The 20,148-nt window shown below is 39.7% G+C and overlaps 2 non-coding genes across 2 annotated transcripts; both read right to left on the reverse strand.

The window, feature by feature from the left end:
* Positions 1-18,806: 18,806 nt before the first annotated feature.
* On the reverse strand, positions 18,807-18,925 carry LOC138890774 (5S ribosomal RNA). Its single transcript, XR_011407176.1, has one exon. It is a non-coding gene; the product is annotated as a 5S ribosomal RNA (ribosomal RNA).
* Positions 18,926-19,473: 548 nt separating this feature from the next.
* On the reverse strand, positions 19,474-19,592 carry LOC138890801 (5S ribosomal RNA). Its single transcript, XR_011407203.1, has one exon. It is a non-coding gene; the product is annotated as a 5S ribosomal RNA (ribosomal RNA).
* Positions 19,593-20,148: the final 556 nt, after the last annotated feature.

The raw sequence follows: 20,148 nt of genomic DNA on the forward strand, positions 1-20,148 counted from the left end.
CAAAGGGATCTCCATCAAAAATTCAGCCTTAATGTCAAATTCAGGTGTCCATTGCTTCAGGACCATAGGTCTACCATTAATGGTATAAGGTCCACTATATAGAATATCTTTCAAGTCTCCTATGGTATCAAATTTTGCTATGTAATAACCTTCATCATGAAGAAACAAATCTGGTATACTAACTTTACTCCAAGCTTGAGCTATATATTTCTCCATGAATTTATATCTAGGCATATCCCCAATCACATAGATAATTAAGGCACATTCCCATTTTTTGTTCTGTTCTTCAATTTCTTCTTTATCTACTTTAACCACAATGTTACCATCAACAATTTCCGAAGGAATATATGATAATATCATACCATTTTCTGAAGATCTGTTCCCCGCAAACAAATTTGCCCATGTTTTCCCCTTCTTTGGTACTACTGCATGTGATTTTAGCTCCTCATTTTGCTCAGCTGTTACTATTCCATGGACCTTCAGCTCACTTGGCGCTGCATCCACTTTGTTCTTCTTAATCTCCATGCTTGAGCTTGTTGGTGTGCCTTCACATGAAGATGTAGCTACATTCATCTGAACTGCGCTGAGATCTATCCTCTTCACCGGTCCCTTATTATTGATAGATGAACCTAATTGCTGTGGATTAGGTTGAAATTGGTGCCCAATTGGTGTTGTTATCTGCTGGGTAGAACCTTTAACTAAAGTATCTACAATTACTGTTGCACTTATGGCTTCGCCGACCGTCACTAGTGGTACTCGCTTAGGTCGACCTCGCTTTCTCACCATGGCTGCTTCTCAGTCGGCGTACATTAGCATAACGTGTGCCAGGGGGGAGTATACTTAACCTCGCAAGAAGTGAACTTGCTGCTGAGATAATAGATGGATTACTCTTTCCTACCAGTGATGTCATGCTGACCCAACACACAACCAAATGAGTTATCCAGGACTGTCCAATAAAGAATCAAAGGTCTCCCTAGTTCCGGCGGGACCAGCACAGGGGGGTCGACAAATACTCCTTGATCTTATTGAATGCTTCCCTACAATCATCAGTCCATTTGAACTCAACATCTTTCTTTAGCAACTTAAAGATGGGCTCACAGGTTGTTGTGAGCTGAGCAATAAACCTACTGATGTAGTTCAACCTCCCTAGCAGACTCATCACCTCGGTCTTGTTCTTTGGTGGTGGTAATTCCTGGATAGCCTTGATATTTGATGGATCCAACTCAATGCCTCACTGACTGACTATGAATCACAAAAGTTTCCCAGACAGAATACCAAATGCACACTTTGTAGGGTTGAGCTTGAGATTGTACCTGCGGAGCCTCTGAAAAAACTTCCTCAAATCTCTGACGTGGTCAGACTGCTTCCTGTATTTTATGATCACATCATCCACGTAAACCTCAATCTCCTTGTGTATCATGTCATGGAATATGGTATTCATTTCCCTCATGTAAGTTGCCCCAGCATGTTTCAAACTTAATGGCATGACCCGGTAGCAATATGTTCCCCATGACATGATGAATGCCGTCTTTTCCGCATCTTCCTCATCCATTAAAATCTGATGATACCCCGCATAACAATCCACAAAAGACCAATCTCGTGCTTGGTAAGTTGTCAATCAAAATGTGGATATTTGGCAGTGGGAAATTGTCCTTTGGACTTGATTTTTGAGGTCACAGTAATCAACACACACTCTGGTCTTAGCATCATTCTTTGGCACATGCACAACATTGGCTAACCACGTGGGATACTGCGTGACTCGAATGAATTTTGGATCAAGTTGCTTTATGACTTCTTCTTTAATCATCACACTCATGTCAGTTTTGAACTTTCTCAACTTCTGCTTGATGGGAGGGAATGCTAGATCAATTGGCAATTTGTGGACCACCAGATCGGTACTCAAGCCTGGCATGTCATCATACGACCATGCAAAAATATCCTTATACTCAAACAATGCTTTAATTATTTCTTCCCTGATTTGCAGTTCAAAATAGACACTTATCTTAGTTTCTTTGAAATTATCTAGATCCCCTAGATTGATTGCTTCTGTTTTATTCAGATTAGGCTTGGGTTTTTCTTCAAAATGATTCAGTTCCTTACTAATCTCTTCAAAGGCCTCATCCTTATGATATTCTAATTCATCATCACATTCTATTTCCTGGATTATTATTTCAGAATTAGATTGACTTTTAAGACTTGGCCAAAGATTCCTCATGCATGTCATGTCATTGAAACCAGCATAAAAAGAACTGTACAAAGAAGAAAAGAAAAACAAAATAAGAACTATCAGGAATGATGTAAAAGGGAAATTGCATTTCATTGAAAAATAAAGGATAACAGGGTTTGCACAACAACAAGCGAAAAATAAAAAATCTGGGTCACAACCCTGGAATGACCCAAAAAGAAGGGAGAACAAAACAATCTACCAAGACTCCTTCTGACTAGGAGAGGAGTAGCCTTCCAATTGTTAAGCTTTACATTCAGCCCGACGAACTGCATGTTCGCTTAGCTAGAACATTCTCCAACTTCTACCATGTTCACATTATCAAACAACCTCTGGAACCTTTCAATTAACTCTTCATCAATGTCCACCATAGAACTTGGAACTGTCGTCACTTGGCGTTTTCGGGCACCAGGCTTGATAGAAGACCTGTAGAGACGCGAGATAGTCTTAGAAGTGCCCACACCTTCTGTTTCAACTTTCTAGCCCTTTCCACATCTGCCGCTATGGGTTTGAATCCAAGACCGAATGTACCCAAGTTTTCAGGGAGGGACACTGGCTGTATGATACCCTACAAGGATGCACCTAGACCTTTACCTGGTACAAAGCCATTTTTTAGCATTTTAGAGTCCACCATGACGGATGCAGAGGCTATCTTTGGAGTTGGAACCCCTTTCCCTTCTGGAACCTTCTCGACAGGAACTGTTTCAAAAACTTGAGAGACCCAGGGCCCTTTGTCATCTGCAGCCTCAATAAATGGGATGGAGGCATCAATGTGAGCATACAAATTCTCTTCACCATGCACGACGATCTCTTGTCTATCCCACTCTAACTTGACAATCTGGTGCAGAGTGGACGGGACTTCTCTGGCGGCATGTATCCAAGGTCGACCTAACAGTAAATTATAAGAGATAGCTATGTCCAGCACCTGGAACTGCATGGTGAATTCTACCGGTCCTATTGTCAATTCGAGCATTATATCACCAACTGAGTCTTTTCCTCCACCGTCAAATCCTTGGACACATATGCTATTTTTATGAATCCTTTCACCATCAACATTCAACTTGTTCGGAGTAGAGAGAGGGCGGATGTTTGCACTGGAACCATTGTCAACTAACACCCTGTGACCACAGAATCTTCACATTTTACTGTAAGATAGAGAGCTTTGTTGTGTTCAGTACCTTCTATAGGCAACTCATCATTAGAGAAGGTGACCCTGTTCAACTCAAATATTTTGTTGGCGATCTTCTCCAGATGGTTAACTGAAATTTTGTTGGGGACATGAGCTTCGTTCAGAATTTTCATCAAGGCCCGACGATGCTCATCTGAGTGGATCAACAATGATCGCAAGGAAATCTGAGCGGGCATCTTTCTCAACTGCTCCACGATGGAATAATCTTGTACCTTCATTTTTCTCAGAAACTCCTCCGCCTCTTCTTTAGTGACTGCTTTCTTTACTAGAACTGGATTACCTCTGGATGTTTTAGCTTTCCTTAACTCTTCCGGGGTAAAGCATCTCCCCGAATGAGTTAATCCCTGGGCCTCATTGACTTTTTCATTCACTTACTTTCCTTTGTAGGTCACTATCACCCATTCATAGTTCCATGGGATAGCCTTGGTGATGAGTACCGGCAATGGGGTTACAGACTTGATGATGACAAGATCTGTATGGGCACCCTCTACAATTTTGATTGGCTTATTTGCCAATCCTGGCACGACTACTTTTGACTTTTCTTGATTTATTGCAACATCACTTGGGGATCTTTTCTTAACTACCAAAGATGGTTCACCGTTTGTCCTGCTCAAATTATTCACTGATCCTTCAACCATTGGTTTTATAACTGGCTTGACCTCACTGGACCGAATAATCATGACAGTCTGTGAAGGCTTCTTGGTCTCTCCCCTTTGTGTACTATCTCGACCATGTTCGTTTTCTCATGGGTTGGCAATGTGTTCTGGTTAATGTTGGGTGCCTCTAGGTTTTGGACTTCAATCCGGTTTGTGTCGATAAGCTCCTAGATGGTATTTTTCAAATGCCAGCACTTCTCAGTATCATGCCCCGGGGTACTAGAACAATATTCATAACTTACGGAGTAATAAAGATTCTTTGGAGGAGGGTTTGGCAATTTTGACTCAATTGGCCTCAGTATACCTAACTACCTCACTCTATGGAATAAACTGGTATAAGACTCCCCCAACGGAGTGAAAGTTTTTTTTTGCTACAACCTCTCATTTTTGAACACTGGATTGGGTCAGAAACCTAGTCCGACAGGGTTTCGGTAGGCTCGTGGGGGTGGGTAAGCATTTTGTGGAGCTAGGTAGGTGCTTTGTGGGGATGAGGCACGCTATTGTGAGTAGGTAGAAGGTTAAGTATATGTATGGGCATGGTGGATAGAAATATGAGGGTCTGGTGATGGGAAGTAGTGCTAGGTGGATTATATGGGGTTTGGGTGTAGGTTTTGGTGATGGGGTCGAGGCTGGGTATAATGGTGTGACAGGCCCCTAGGTCCAAACCATGATCCTGACTCAACTGTTGCCACATCTTCTTTCTTTTTCTTTCTGATCACTCTTGTAGCACCATTCTGAATGGCTTGGGTAGTTGCTTTGATGGCTGAGTAGCTCATAATTTTGCTTGATTTAAGCCCTTCTTCCACCATGCCACCCATCTTCACTGGCTTGTTGAAAGACTTACCTATAGCCAATATCAGATGGCCAAAGTAAGTAGGCTCTAGAGCCTGCAGAAAGTACTCCACCATTTCGCTCTCCTCCATAGGGGGGGTTAACTCTTGCTGCTTGTTCTCTCCCAGCGAAAACTGTATTCCCTGAAACTTTCACTAGGCTTCTTCTCTATTTTAGTCAAACACAAATGATCTGGAACAATCTCGATGTTGTATTAAAAATGATGAACAAATGCTTGGGCCAAATCATAACAGGTATACCATCTGCTGTGATCCTGACGAGTGTACCACTCCAATGCCACGCTACTCAGAATCTGGATAAAGTATGCCTTCAACAGATCATCTTTCCCACTAGATCCTCTCATTTTACTGCAGAATCCCCTCAAATAGGCCACCGGGTCTCCGTGCCCGTCATATAGATCAAATTTAGGCATCTTGAATCCTACCGACAACTGAATATCGGGAAATAGACACAAATCCTTGTAGGATACGCTCACCTGGCCTCCCAATCCCTGCATGTTTTTGAATGACTGTTCCAGGCTTCTAACCTTCTTGGACATCTCCTCCTGTTTTGCTTTTAGGTGGTTTCTCAGTCGTAACTGGGAGGTCGAAATGAGAAGTGTAGGAGTAATGTTCTGGGGCCTTGAAAGTAGGCTTCGGGGGATAGTATTGGTTATCTTGTGTCTGGAATAAGGGCTCACTGGAGGATCGATGGAGTGTAGTGGGTGGTGGTGCCACGAAAATAGGGGTGGCTGGTGGAGGGGGTATGGGATTGGTTTGGGTAGTGGTGCTTGTAGGGTTTGGGAAGTGGTGCCTTGGTAGTGGTGGTAAATGGGGAATCCTGGAGATGAATCAAAAGTTGGAGGTTCTTGGGATTGAGCCAACGGCGAGACGAAAGCAGGGTTAGCAGGGTATGATGGTGGTGGATGCCCCGCCACCCATGCCTTGTACATCTCTGGCATCTGGTGTTTCAACTTATGTAACTCCTCTTTCAGATTAATATCAGACTCTCCCCCTCCCTTGACGGATTAATAACACTTGCATCCAGTTCTTGGCCAGCCATGATCATGTTGTGTTTGGACCTGGTATAGTACGGGTGAGTTGCTAGAATGCCAAACAAACTAACTACCTGTTTAGACTTGATGACAACAAACAAACTTGTTAGTGATTAGAGCTTAATAGATAGGCAACCGCACGTTGGGGATGCAATGCACCTAACTAGTTAACCGTTTCTATTATGCATTTGAACGGCTGCTTGTGTCATCCCGTCTTTCACTAAATTCCATTTTGCAATTTCTTTCTCTCTCTTTTTCATTCCTTCTTTTCTTTGCTTGATTCTCATTTTTATTCTCTTATTCTCTCATTTTTACTCTCTTGTTTTTTCACAATTTTTCTTGTTTTCCTCTTTTTTTATTCTTTTCATTTCATGGTTATGATCGAATTCTATGGGGATTGCTTACGTATCATGACGCCGCATGAATCAGACCAAGCGTAGTTCTAGGAACATGTGCAAAATAAATAATAATAATAATAATAATAAACATTTTTTTGTGGTTTTCAAATTTCATAAAATAAACATCTTGATTACAACAACTTTCCCGATAGATTTAAACGTAAAGACTAATAGACTCGATGAGTGGACCGACAATTTAAAAAGAAAACTGAAAATAGGGACTCAAAATGAACTAACAAACTGACAATACAGACTCAAAAATAATAAAAAAAATAGACTTGAACAACAAAGTCAAGAATACATAAGTGCTTCAATTGCTGCTCCAGTTGGCATTGCTACGGGCCTTTGCGCCATGTCTTCTTGGAGGCGAAATAAGTCATCCATGACCTGTTGGAAAAAAATCACAATTGAAGCGTAGAACATGGATCTGGTCATGTCTTCACACTCGTTGCGCCTCATCACAATGTAGTCTTCAATTCTCCTAACCCTTTCCCTGATAATACCCTTCTCATGTAGCAGCCATCCGATTTGTTGAGATCTGACATCCAAAACTTGTTCGGCTGTGTGATTTTGCTCTAGAAGTTGTTGCAGGTCTTTCTCTAGTTGTGCCATCAGAACATAACAGTGCTCCCTTTCTTCTTTGAAGTCTCTCGCCTGCTTGGCCATTTCATTCTCAAGGATATTGACCTTTTTGTTTATATTCAACATTCCTTTGTCATACTTCTCCTTTAGTTTCCAAATGAAGCTGACCCGTACCTCTACATTCTTAGCTAATTTAGCTCGGGCATTTGCTAGCTCTGTTTCAGTCTTTTGAAAATCATCCTCAAAATCACGTACGTTTTGCGTAAGGATGTAGATGAGCTTTTCGTCTTTTCTGCTCCTGCCCGAGTTCTCAGCTGCTATTCTCATTTTTCGAACTTGGGCTCCGAGAGCTTCATTCTCTTGGGCCAACCTTCTTCTATCAGCTTCAAGTTCTTGTGCTTGAAGATCATTATTGAACTCCATGTTTCTCATCTTCTCTTCCAAAGTGTGAATTGCGGCTTGATATTTTTTTCTCCTTTTCTCCCCAAGCCAATCTTTCTTGGATTTTATCATCAAAAGCTTGAACATGAGGTCTCTTGGCAGGCCTCTCGGGCTCGGGCCCGGGCTTAGGCTCTGGCTCACTATTTACACAAGACCTTTTCTCGAACCATGCAGTATAATTTGGATCTACTTCCCCCTTTGCAACATCTGGTACCTAGGTGCCATTTTTCAGATACTGGCAACCATTTTAATCCTGCTGGACTAAAGTCTCGGGCAATGCAGCTTCTGGATGTAGCTCAATGACCTGTGTGGTTAGATCTTCATCTTCGGGCACCACCTAATGTCTTCCCAATTGCCTTAAGACCCTCTGCGGTGCATATGGCTGGACACTCCTCACACCCATAAACCTAAGGTAACCCTTGGTAGCCATCATATATATGGCTTCTGTCATCGGGAGCCATCCTTTAGTCCACTTGACCTGACTTGCTTTGAGAGCTTTCCAGTGGGAGACTCAGGCTTCAAACCCTTCTGGCACGTTGTAGTCTTTCACCCTTTCCTCATAACTCTCAATTAAGTTAATTAGGCTCGAACCATAACTCGTGAATTTGGGATGATGGCGGAGATGCTCTATCAACCACATTTGTAGAAGAATACTGCAACCTTCAATGAACTGAGCCCCCGCTTTGCATAATGTCAATGCTCGATAAATATCTGTTAGCACTTACGGGACAAGTGTATGATCTTCCTTGGTTGTGAGGATTTATGCAATTCTGACCATACGAGTATCCACTGTCCCTTCCGCATTTGGAAAGACTATGATCCCCAAACACGCCACAATAAAAGCGAACCGATGATTGATTTGCCAAATGCCCTTATATTGTTTGTTGCTTAAGCTCTTTTCATGCATTTCGAACCCAGCTGAGTGCCCAAACCTGATGTACAAGAAGTGGAAAGAACAACACCCTTTGCTTACATGGGCCTTCTTCATCTGTTTATTGATATTCAGGAGGTCAAAGAACTTGTGCACCGAAGGTGTCCTTGGAAATATAAGTTGTTGTTTCCGTAAATCCTGGCCAAACTCAATATACCCGGCCACTTCCTCCAATGTAAGGGTTATCTCGAAGTTCAAGAAATGAAACACATTGTTGGAGGGTCCCAAAAAGTTACCAAAGCCTTGATTAGATCTTCCCGTGGTTTGATTTCCAAAATGTTTATAAGGGCACCCAACTATTGTTTCACCCACTTCTGACCATCTTCATCTAGATCATTCCACCACATACACAACTACAACTGAGCTTATTTTATGACCACCTCTGACGGGTTCGGGGCGGTGTTCATTTGTGATGGGTCCTGGATAGTATTCATTTGTACCCGCGGAGGGTTAAGGTTAGGTTTGACTCCGGTGGACCCTTTTTGTAAAAACAAGTTTTTTTCCAATTTCTACAAGAAAAATCAACGGACCTTTATTCCTTCCCCTATATGCTAATTTTTAGCAAAAATGATCGTTTTGCAAACGTGGCCCCTTCCCAATTCCAAATAAATTTTGAGACCGGGGAGGACTACTTTAAGAAAAATGACACTTCATTGACAGACTTGTCCGTTCTTTTACAAAAATAGCCCTTCGACAACTGAAGATACTCTAAGGCTATCTCGGCAAGAATGAGTTAAGACATTACCGAAACTAGATCGGCTTATTTTTTGACCCAAAACTCCAAACTACATTTATTTGACCAACTACTCTCTCTTTTTTTTTAAAAAAAAAAAATAAGGCCGAACCTTATGTAGGTTGCATAGGTATTCCACATTCAGTGAGCATCAGACCTACATAGTTCGGTCAATTTTGACATATTTGAAAAGGACACAGTATTGACTCTTTTGAAATGACTCTCTTTCTTTTCCTCTTTTGAAAAATTTTTGGCAGAGTTTCGGGACATTTCCAAATATCAGGGATTTTTCAGAACCAGGTTTTATTTCCCTCCCTACATCACTCCTGGTTTTTCTTTTGCTTTATTTTCCTTAGCCGTCAGCATGCAGAAACAAATAAATATTCACATAGCACATAGGATGCATCAGGTTGGTTTGTTATTTTGGGTACACCTGCCCTAGATGAACCCAACCCCTGTGTTGAGTCCCCTAATTCAAATGCACATGATGCAAACAAACGTTCCTACTAGGGATCCAGCATGAGACTGTGTTTTTCTAGGTTTAAATCCTGGGGTTGTGTTCTAGACCTGGGTTACCCGAGCGGACAACTAGGGCCGAGGAAGGGGCAACGTACCGGGAGCACTAAAGTCTACCCAGCCTTGTTGCTGCCCCAACCTCGTTCTTTTTGGTATAACTTCTACAGAAAAAGGGGGTCACGCGAACGTGTGCACCAATTTTCAGAAGACTCATAGAGGTGTCGTAAGAAGACAGTTATATAAAATTCAAACAATATTAAAGAGGTAAACAGATAGCAATTAGAACAGAGGTTCAAAAAATACATTAATATGAACAATAAATAAATCCAAGTAAAAATCATATTAATAAGCTCGAATTTTTGAACCTTGAACCAGAGATTCTGGGTTTGATCCCCAACAGAGACGCCAGAGTTGTCACACCTCCTTTTTACTACCCCGCAATAGGGAGCATAAGGGAGTTTTTTTCCCAATTTAAGTGACAATCGAAATGGGATTATTTATTTAAAATCAGAGTCTCCACTTGGGATAATTTATGGTATCCCAAGTCACCGGTTTAAAATCCCAAATCGAGGAAAGTTAACTCTAATTACGGTCTGCGAACACAAAAATCTCGGTAAGGAATTCTATTAACCCAGGAGAAGGTATTAGGAATTCCTGGGTTTTGTGGTTTAAGCACGGCCTCTTTGATCATACTTGACTTAATCAAATTATGTAATTACTGATTTTAGAACCTATGTGTATTTGTCGCTTTTAATTAGGAAATTATCGTGAAACGGGTCACGCATACGTGTACTGTGACGACCCGGCCGGTCGTCTTAAGAATTAATGCCCTGATCCCAATTAACTGCTTTACCCGAGTTTATTTCTGCTATTTTGATTTTCCAGGATGTTCGGTTTTGAGTTTCGGAGAGTTTTGGGTCACTTAGTCCCTAAATGAGAGCTTAAGTGTTGGAAAGTTGGCCGTAGTCAGAAAAGTGTGAAGACGGCCTCGGATTGGAAATCCGATGGTTCCGTTAGCTCCATTGGGTGATTTCGGGGTTAGGAGTGTGTTCAGATTGTGTTTTGGAGGTCCGTAGCTAATTTAGGCTTGAAATGCCGAAAGTTGAATTTTTTAAGTTTCCGGTTCGATAGTGAGATTTTGATCAGAGGGTCAGAATGGAATTTCAGAAGTTGGAGTATCTCCATAGTGTTTAATGTGACATGCATGCAAAATTTCAGGTCACTCAGTCGAGGCTTGATAGACTTTTTGATCGAAAGCGTATTTATAGAGTTTTTGGAATTTTTAGGCTTGAATCCGATGAAAAATAGGTGTTTTGGTGTCATTTTGAGTGTTCTGAAGGTTGGAACAAGTTTGAAGGATGTTTTAGGATTGGCTGGTTGGTTTGGTTGAGGGAATGGGGGCCTCGGGGGTGTTTTGGATGCTCAACGGACCACTTTTGGACTTGGAAAGACAACAGATTTTCTTCTATTGTGCTGTAGAGAAAACATTAATCGCGTTCACGAGAGGGTCTCACGTTCGCGTAGAGCACCTGGGTGAAGCAGCTGAAATGTGCTTCGCGTTCGCGATGCTGTCCCGCGTTCGAGTAGGTAAGGACACATTGGTCTTCGCGTTTGCGATATGGTCCTCGCGTTCGCATAGGGTCTACCCATGTGAGCTACATGTTCGCGAGAGGACCTCGCATTCGCAAAAGTGGAATTTGGCCATCAGGACTTTGGTGCATCGCATTCGCGATAGTATCCTCGCATTCGCAAAGAAGAACGCGCCTGGGCAGATATAAGATTTCAAATCAAGGGTTTTAGCCATTTTTATCAAAACTTAAGCTTGGGAGCTCGGATTTGAGCGAAATTTTGAGGGATTTTCATAGATATATATTGGGTAATGATTCTTAACTCATTTTTGCCTGTAACCCATTAATCTAAACATGAATTCATCCTTTAATTTTGGAATTTGTTTAAAAATTGGGGAAAAGTTCTTAGACCAAGAAATTGAATTTTGATTGGGGATTTGACATCGGATTTGGATAATTTTTGTATGGTTAGACTCATGAGAGTGTGAGGATTTTGAAACTATAAATTTCACCCGATTCCAAGACGTGGGCCAGTAGGGGCATTTTGGTCATTTTACATAATTTCGCGTATTAGCTTAGATTTTAACTGTAGAATCAGTTCCTTGAAGTGTTATTTGTATTATGCAATTGAATTGAATAGATTTGGGTCATTCGGAGTCGAGTACTCATGGCAAAGACGTGGTGTCGGGTTGATTTTGAGCTGGTTCGAGGTAAGTGGCTTGTCTAACCTTGTGTGGGGGACCTCCCCCTTAGGATATGATATATCTGAAAATTGAAACGCCTTGTACGTGAGGTGACAAGCGCGTACTTGAGCTAATGGTTGAAAATCCTGTTTTTCATTAAGTATTTCAATTGAGTTCTTTTTCCTGTTTTATCCTACTTGCGTTATTAGCCTGTTGCTAGTTTAGGAAAGCATGTTTAGTTTATTTAATTGCCTATTTACCTAAACTGCTTTAATTACATTACGTGAAGCATGTTAGGCTAGAATTAACTCTTTGCTTGGTACGGAATTTTAGCTTAATTGGGTATTCTTGTGTTGTTATTATGTGTTTTTACTTTGGTACTACGGGACGACATCCCGGGAGATTCCCTATACGTATTTATGATCTGAACTGAGGTGCGGGATATCAAGAGATTCTTGCACGTATATTGACCAAGAGATCCTCGAGATACCGAGAGATCCCTACCATATATTGAGGATACCAAGAGATCCCCGGGATACAAACAGATCCCTAGCAGATATTAAGGATACCAAGAGATCCTCGGGATACCAAGAGATCCCCAACATATATTGAGGATACTAAGAGATCCTCGGGATACCAGGAGATCCCCGGTTATCATCCTTGTTATGAGTGGTACTTCCTTGTGGTTTGCCTTCATCTTTGTTTTCGTTATTGTACTCTTATTATCCTGTATAGATTCTTACTGTATATTCTCAATTGCACTGCTTATTTTATACTATCATCTTTATATTTTATTTAACCTCAGTAGGGCCCTGAACTTCCTCGTCATTACCTAACCGAGGTTAGGCTTGGCACTTATTGAGTACCGGTGTGGTGTACTCATGCCCCTTTTGCATGTTTTTCATGTGCAGATCCAGGTACCACTACTTAGGCCTATCATCCTTGAGGAGGCGACTGCTCTAGAGACTTCGAGGTACATCTGCCGCGTCCGCAGACCGAAAAGTCCCTTTCTATTCCTGCTTTTAGTATTTATCCCTTCTGTATTTTTTTGTTCTTATTAGACATTCCGGGGTTAGAGCTATGTAGTATTGATCTTAGCTTGTGATTTGTGGGTTTTCGGGTCTTGGATTTATGTTTTGGTATTGAGAGTTAAACAGGGTGTATGCCGAGCGGCACATTTAAACACTGTTACTGCTTTATTTCTGTTTTAAATTGTTTACTTCCACAAAATTTTGGTTTTTCTTCTACAAATTAGGCTTACCTAGTCGTAGAGACTAGGTTCCGTCACGGTGGTTCACGGAGGGCGAATCGGGGTCGTGACATGTACCCGTTTGTTTGGCGCGTCAAATTATATCACGAGAACGTGTCCACAATTAATAACGCTTTATTATTATTAAGAAAATTTTGCCGAAGTTGCACGAATGCATACTCCGGTTTTGTTTTTAGAAATCGTAATCATGTCACGCGAATGTGTCCACAACCACGATAGTATATGAAACGTGCCTAAAGCAAACTACAAACATTTGTCATTTTTATATCTAAATTAATACGAGGGACATATATGATTAAATGTGGATGGCACGCCTCAGATTAAATATAATTTAGCATCCTATTTAAACATATTTTATTATTAAGAAAGTTTGACCGAAGTTGCAGGAACGCATACTCCAAATTGGTTCTTAGAATCATGATTATGTCACGCGAACGTGTACACAATCACAATTGTATTTTAAACGTGCCTAAAGGCTTCTCTACGAATGCTCGTTCTATTATCTAATTAAAGTATTTGTGAGGGCCATAGGTGATTTAGTTAAATGGCATACCTCAATCTATCTGAGAGTCATATTTAAACTAGGCCTAAGGATGCTGCATTGGAACAATTCACTTTCAATAGGGTCATTTGTTGTGAGCACAATTGGGCCAAGGGTTGCTTCGGAGAAATGGACCGGCGTACAAGTTCCATGAGCTATTAAAGTCACGCGACCAAATTTACTGAAAAATGACAAGAGAATTGGGCCTTGGAGGCGAATCCAGAATGGAAAAGAAGGGGCCTGAGATACACGAGCCTGATTTGGGCCTGGCAGTCTCACTTGGGCCATTTAGTAGGCCTGGCCGTTTAAGGGATGTGGTTCAACATTTTTGTTCTGCAACCCTTCAAGCATCTGTTACACTTTGAGTAACCCACACACTAATCTACACTAAACTAAACCAATTTCATTAAATCAAATAAGAGATATTCACCATCTAATTTAAATCCAAACTACAGAGCATTAGAACACTATATGCTCTACGAATCCTCAGGCCACGTGCATTTAAATGTCGAAACTACTATTGACTGATGTTGAACTCATACATATAGTGATTCTAACAATGGAATACTTCAGACATTTAAACTAAGTATTACAATGCAACAATAATTTCTAAATACATTTAGATACTAAAACCAAAATCCAAAAACAGCAAAGTCATGATAAGAGTTAATCTTAGACTAAGCATCACTAATAACATGAACAAATTTAAACAAAACCCAACAGGGAAGGTTCTTCATCTAAATTAAATCCATATTATAACAGTTCAAACCCTAAATACTCAACAGAAAGAGTTTAACCAAGCTAAAACCAAAATGACAAACGAAAGTCCAAATACAACCCCAAGATGAATTATATTGTCAATGTCATGAATAAATACAGTGAATCATGCAGCAAAACATAATTTAAGGCAAAACGAGGATACGTTCTAAATAACATAAGCTGATACTCAGCTGAACTAAGGTTTACATCTCCAACATGCTTCAGATTTGAGTTTCACATATCAATAAGGTCCAAATCAACAACAGTAGTTCAACAAATCAACACAGCCATGTTTAGCCTCCTTAAACCATTTTTTAAACCCAGAACACTAAGAAATCTTTTGAAACTCTTAAACTATTGCTAACAATAATACCCAAAGGCCAATTCCTAGCAATTTTCGACCAAAAGGATGCAGAAAAAATTTCGTTTTTTAAGTTATGAATGGCTGCCCAAGAATGAAAGAAGAGGGCTCTTATATAGGCCCTACAAAGCAGCCCTAACTTAGTTAACTAATTCCCCTTTTACCCCTTCATTTCTTAGTCATTTTACCCTTTTTACCCTTTTAAAACATCTAAAACCTTCCTTGTCTTAACAAACCAGCCCAACCTTATCCTCTAGAAGCTTCTATACTAACAGAAAATATTCCCTCAGCTTTAAATACCCAAAATATCCCTTTACACCCCCGTTTTTACATTCAGAAAATCACTACTGGATAAAATTAACCCAAGACCCAAACCCAACCCATGGGCTTGTGTACTAACAGCCTAATCTAAATCTCAAACCATAAAGGAATGAATTCAATCGAAAACTTAAGCAAACAACCCCTAAATTTAAAAAAAATGGACTTTAAAAGAAACAGTCGGAAAATAATAATTCATTGACAAATGCACTTAAACTAATTGAGAATGTCATTAGCAAAAAACAGTTGATGAATGAACCTATTTCAACCTTTTAAGCAATTAAATTAACCATTTAAACAGGGAATCAAAATAAAATAAACCTTAATTGAAAAAATGGAAACCTAATGACCTAATGACAAACTCATGACTTTAAACCTAAAATAACTGACTAACAACGATGATTAAACACAGGGGAAGGACAACCAAATCTAACAACCTATAACTAAAACTAACTAACCCTTTTCATTTTTCGGTCAAAAGAAATAGAAAAAGTAGAAGAAATCAAAGATGAAAAGAAGCTAAAGAAGGGCAGGATGATGAGAAGATAGAAGAAGGGAAGAGGAACGAGTATCTACTGCAATGATTGTGCATTTGTTCCGGCTAGACCCGTTTTTTCGATTTAAATCCAAAAAGAGGTGTCAAATAACTGTTCCCCTTGACAACAGACAAGTGACGCCCATTTTCGGCTCAAATTGCCTAGGAAGCCCATGCATGTCTACCCAGATTTGACATTTGTGAAGTTTGAGAGGGATTTGAGGGGACTGATTTCGGGATTTGGGAAGAAAAATAAACAGTGAGTATTTGGTGTAATTTAGGTGAATTAGGGTTTGAAGTCCGACTTTAGATCTAAGATTTGAGAAGATTGAGAGGGATTCGAGGGGAACTATTTTGGGATTTAGCAAGAGGAGGGTGAGGAGATCGTGTGGTGTTATTTTGGGGGGAATCAGAGTTGATTATGGCATCGGCGTCGGCGGAGGGTTTTAGGGCACTGGTCTCTAGGGTTCTTGAGGTTAGAGATGAAGATAGGGATGGAGAGGGCTTCGAGTTGGGGGGGGGGACTGATTTAAGACAGTTAAATATTAATGAAGCCTTAGTTCCGGTCCGTTGGATTGTGGGAATCCAACGGTTGAGATGCAAGACCACAAAAACGTGGTCGTTTTGGTAAATACGGGACTGGACCGGGTAGGGATTGGGTTTGGGCCTGGTTTGGACGGGTTGGGGCAGAGATTTGGCCCAAATTCAAAGATAAATTAAACCCTTTTTCACAATTCCTTTTTTCTTTTGTATATTTTTCTTTTTCTACAAATAATTAAAATCCTAAATTAAATCCTACATTGATCTAATTTGTAAAATTAAACTAATTATTTATTGCAAAATTTATGAAAATTACTTGATACTAAATTAAAAGAGAAAACTTAATAATCTAAAAATTAAAGGGTAAAAATGTAAAATGAGCCATTTTATAATTTTTATTTTTAATAAAACAAATAATTTACTAATTAATCCTAAAAATATGAAAATGAAACCTAAATGCAATGCATGATATTTTTGACATTTTTATGATTTTAACAAAAATAAACATGCACAAAAATGCAAATAATTAGCACAAATTCCCACAGAATCCTATAAATATTGTAAAAATGGAAAAAAATGTTTTTCTTGTATTTTATGGGAGTAATTCCTATAGGACAACAATTACGTGCTCACACATAGAATCCAAGTAAGCAGTTAAATCAGATACGACAGTTAAGTCATATAATCATGCTTTCCTAAGCTAAATAGGAAACTTTAAGTACAAGTATTGCTCAATTAAAAGAAAACACAGATATTTACTTAATGAAAACGAGATTTTTCAACAATTAGCATGTGTATGCACTCGTCACCTCATGTACACGACACTCATAACAATAGTACCAAAATCCTAAGGGGAGTTTCCCATACACAAGGTTAGGCAAGCCACTTACTTCGAACTAGCTCAAAATCAATCTGAATTCATGCTCTTGCCACGAGTATCAAACTCTAAGTCACCCAAATCTAATCAAATCAATATCATAACATAAATACAAATTACAAACAACTAATTTATCTAAAGAAATCGAAGCTAACGCAAGAAAATACAACAACGCCCAAAAATCCTCCTCGGGTCCACGTCTCGGAATTGGGTAAAAGTCACAAATTATGAACTCCCATTCACTCACGAGTCTAACCATACTAATTTAAATCAAATTTGATACCAAAATCTTGATCTAAATCACAAAATTAGACCTAAGAACTTTTCTCAACTTTTCCCCAATTTTTCACCCCAAATCCGAAATTAGATGATCATGTTTAGATTAATAGGTTATAATCAAAAAAGGAGTTACGAATCATTACCCACAAACTTCCTCCGAAAATCTCTCCAAATTTCGCCTCTTACCGAGCTCTCAATCTAATTTTTGAGTTATAAACTCAAACACTGGATTTTGGAATTGAAATTCTGCCCAGGTGCGTTCTTCTTCGCGAACGCGAGACCACCATCATGAACGCGATGCACAAAATTCTACTGGCCAAATTTCCTCTTTCGCGAACGCGAGGGTCCACTCACGAACATGTAGCTTGCATTGGCAAACCCTTCGCGAACGTGAGGACCTTGTCGGTGAATGCATAGGCCAAAGGGTCCACACCTTCACGAACGCTAGAGCATCATCTCGAATGCGAAGCACAACTCAGCTACCTCTCCGAGATGCTCTTTGCTAACGCGAGACCCCTCTCGTGAACGCGAAGAAGGATTTCTATGCAACAAACACTAGAAAAATCTGCTACTTCTCTAAGTCCAAAAATGACTCGTTGAGCATCCGAAACACACCCGAGGCCCTTGGGACCTCAACCAAACTTACCAACCAATCCTAAAACACCATACAAACTTAGTCGAGCCCTCAAATCACCTCAAACAATGCTAAAATCACGAATCACCCTCCAATCTAGACGTGATGAACTTAAGATTTCAAAATTCTACAACGATGCAGAAACCAACCAAACCATGTCCGATTGACCCTAAATTTAGCACACAAGTCACATTCGGTATTACGAAACTATTCCAACTTTCGAAATCAGATTCCGACCCCGATATCAAAATCTCACTATCGATCCAGAAACTTAAAAAATTCAGCTTTCGGCATTTCAAGCCTAAATAAGATTCGGACCTCCAAAACACAATCCGAATATTCCCCTAAGCCCAAAATCACCCAACAGAGCTAACGGAATCGACGGAATTCCATTCCAAAGTCGTCTTCACTGCTTCGACTATGGTCCAAATTCTAAATCATAAGCTCTCATTTAGGGACTAATGGTCCCAAAACACTCCGAAACTCAAAACGAATATTACCGGCAAATCACAATAGTAGAAATAATCATGGGGAAAGCAGTTAATCGGGGATCAAGCCATTAATTCTCAAAACGACCGGTCGGGTCATTATATCCTGATACTGCTTTCGAGGCCATGTCATAGTGACATGTCAAGTGCAATGGTGTTAAGCTCGTAAGGTCGTGGTTGGTTTCTTAATCTACAATATCTACCTTTTAAATATTTTTCTTATTTTCATTATTTATTTTATATTGCCTTTTTTATCTTTTTCATAATTATCTTCTTTAAAATAATTATTATTTTATATAAAAAAAATATTGTTTACTGTCAAATAAACTCATTTGTGAATTTATTAGATCTACTGTCGATATATTAAAAGAAGTAGGATACAAATTTTGCAAAGTAGAGGGATGCAACACGAGGACTTACTAGGGGGTCACCCATCCTAGTACTACTCTCTCCCAGGCACGCTTAACTATGGAGTTCTGATGGGATCCAGTGCGTTAGTACTGGTATGATCGCATCCGACATTCCTTGCACTCTAATAATACCTTCCCTCCTTTCGCTTTTGGTATGACAGTGTAAAGCCTTGAAACGACATAACTTTATGCTTATTTATCCCTTTTACGCGATTCCTCTTTTGAGTTTGCATATTTTCCACGGGAAAGAGCATTGACCAAAAAGAACAAGCCGCGCTCAATGATAATATCACAATTAGAGGGCCCGACATGCCTATTACACTAGGCTGCATCGAACGATGATATCGCAACTCTACGTTTTACGTATGCCTCCTTCGAGGCCAAGGCGTAGTGACATGTCAAGTGCAATGGTGTTAAGCCTGTAAGGTCTTGGTTGGCATTCGTGATTTACAATATCTGACTTTTAAATATTTTTCATGTTTTTATTATTTATTGTATATTGACTTTTTGATCTTTTCCATAATTATCCTCTTTAAAAAAATTCTTATTTCATGTAAACAAATATTGTTTACAATGCGTAAAACTCATTTGTGAATTTATTAGATCTACCGCCGATATATTAAAAGAAGTAGGATACAAATTTTGCCAAAAAAGAGGGATGCAACACGAGGACTTCCCAGAGGGTCACCCATCCTAGTACTACTCTCGCCCAGGCACACTTAACTTTGGAGTTTTGATGGTATCCGATGCGTTAGTGTTGGTATGATCGCATCCGACATTGCTTGCACTCTAGATTCTCCTAATACCTGCAAAAGTGTAATGTCTTAAAATGACATAACTTTACGCTCATTTATCTATTTTATCCAATTCCTCCTTTGATTTTATGCTTTTTTTGCGGGTAAAAGCGTTGAGCAGTAACAACAAGCCACGCTCGATGATAATATCACAATCAGAGGGCACGACATGTGTATAACATTGGGCCGCATGGAACAACAATATCACAACTTGACGTAAGGCATAGTAACATTTCAAGTGAACTGGTGTTAAGCCCGTAAGGTCTGTATTGGTAATCGTGATTTACAACATCTAGCTTTTAAATATTTTTCTTAATTTTATTATTTATTGTATATTACCTTTTTGATCTTTTCCATAATTATCCTCTGAAAGAAAAATTATTTCATGTAAAAAATATCGTTTATAATGTGTAAATCTCATTTATGAATTTATTAGATCTACCGTTGATATATTAAAAGAAGTAGGATACAAATTTTGCCAAAAAAAGGATGCTATAATGACCTGACTGGTCGTTTTGAGCTCTAGCACGTCGTTC

This window comes from Nicotiana sylvestris, chromosome 4 (genome assembly GCF_000393655.2).
Source record: "Nicotiana sylvestris chromosome 4, ASM39365v2, whole genome shotgun sequence".
Taxonomy (NCBI): Eukaryota; Viridiplantae; Streptophyta; class Magnoliopsida; order Solanales; family Solanaceae; genus Nicotiana; species Nicotiana sylvestris.